The sequence below is a fragment of the Pygoscelis adeliae genome, unplaced genomic scaffold (assembly GCF_000699105.1).
Source record: "Pygoscelis adeliae isolate BGI_AS28 unplaced genomic scaffold, ASM69910v1 Scaffold218, whole genome shotgun sequence".
NCBI classification, from domain to species: Eukaryota; Metazoa; Chordata; class Aves; order Sphenisciformes; family Spheniscidae; genus Pygoscelis; species Pygoscelis adeliae.
In genome coordinates, this window is record NW_008825433.1 from 3258827 (window position 1) to 3260837 (window position 2011).

Consider the following 2011-nt stretch of genomic DNA (forward strand, 5'->3'; position numbering starts at 1 on the left):
GATCTGATTTTGAGAAGAGTGAAGTTTAATGGAAGCAGTAAATGCCGAGACCATCTGAAAATCAAGCTCTCTCCTTCTTGCAGGGCTTCTTTCACCTAGACTTGCAAAAACCTTGGAGATCCTACTCTGAAAGGTCACCAAAAGAAAGCAAAGGGCTCTAATCATTGCTGCCATCAGTGTGCACCCATGGAAACCTGAACAGACCACAACTGTGAAGGCTCCAAGGCAGCAAGGCCCAGTGGAAATGAGAAACCTCATCAGCTATGAAAATTTCATCAGCTGGCGCTGTGGAAGCAAGAATCTGGAAGTGCAGAGCAGATGGGCAGCCTGGATTCTTGGAGCCATTGTCCTTCTGCTTGTTATCTGACTCCGGCACAGGGAGGATTTGGAGAATTTATAGGGGCACAAGTACCAAAGGCTTTCTTGAAATATCCCTGGCTGACGCGTGGCATGGTGCAGACGGCACTTGCTGGGTGTGCAGCAGACGTTTTTGCACAATATTCCCAAGGTCATGGAAGCGGGGTCCTGCTGAGCACCTGTCTTTTATTGTGTAAGAGAAGGGACCATTTGGGCAGAGTTTGCAGCGCTGCGGGCCTGGTGCTACCTGAATGCAAATCTGAAGGCTTCGTAAATGGAGTACATTGAGGAACATCTTCCAAATATTATGAGGACTTTTCTCGACCACACAAATTTCCTCTGGACTAAGCTCCATTATTTGCCACGTGAATATCAACTCAAGAAATGTTTGTAAAATAAATGATAATAGGGAAGGGGGGCAGAGGGTGAGTAAGGCTATGCACTAAGCATGAGAGGCAATGGACAAAGTTCCTGCGTGAGCTCAGGGGGTGATTTGAGAGAGAGCTAAATGGGGTGATTTGGTTCAAAATTAAAATGTATTGACTTCTTGAAGTCCCAAGGCTAGAACAATAGAGTGGATGATTTTGCAAATAAAGACCAAAGTGCATTACCTAAGTTGTGTCCAGGTTTGACTAGCTCTTGTCCACCTTTGACTGGTACACACTGTCCTCAGCCCCTCTTCTTTAAGAAGCAGGCAGTTGTCCTTGGGGGATTTAGGTGGATTTTTCCATTCACTGCTCTCCCCCTCTCCCTGCTTCTCCACCTGGCCCCACGGATGGGGTTATACTTCCCTCGTGACAGGCTGTGATACGCCTCAGAGTGTCAGGGTGTTTCTCAGGGACTGAGGAACGTAACAAAGGGAAGGAGCTGATCCTGGACGCTGCCTCCCGGTGAATTGTCCTGGCTGGCAAAGACCTGAAGAGGGCAGATCACCTGCAGTTACTGTCAGCCCACCTTGGGGTCCTGAGCACACTCACAGGCTCTAATTGCCGTAACCCACCTATACTATTGTTTTTCTGTCATCTTCATCAGCTGAGAGGTTGAGCTGCCTCTTTTCAAGGTCTGCTCTGGTACGGGATGACTGTGTAACCTCAGAAGTAGCCTATGAGGTGACCAAGGGCTGCAGCCCGGCTGCTCCGTTGGAGCCTCCAGAAGCAAACACAGGGGCAGGAGCAGGGGCAGGTTCTGCACCCTTCCCCAGCCAGGCGAGAGGCCTCTGCCAGAGCCATGCAGCAAAAGGCAGCTAACAGCCTGTCAGCCCATCCCGTGTCCCTAAATACATATGAAGACATCTCAACCCTGCCAGCTTCCTACCTGAGGGCACATGGGTTCCCGTTTGTTGGACTGTCCCTGTGCCATGCCCTCGGTGGCACTTTTTGAGCCGGCTTGTCTCATCAGGGAGATTTATTGAGTATGAACGTCCACACATAACCGCGTGGCGTGACCGTGTCCCCAAGCGTCCCCACGGGCAGAGCTGCGCAAAGGCCCCACGGGAACCTCCTCTTACTGGGGAGCACGGGGGGAGCCCTCTCCACGGGGCCTGTCGGGGAAGGAGCCCAAGCAGCCTGGCAAAGCTTTCCCAGACAAACGCGGACCTGCCCGAAGCTGCCACCCGCCGCTTGCTACCATGGCCCCAGACCCCACCAGCCCGGAG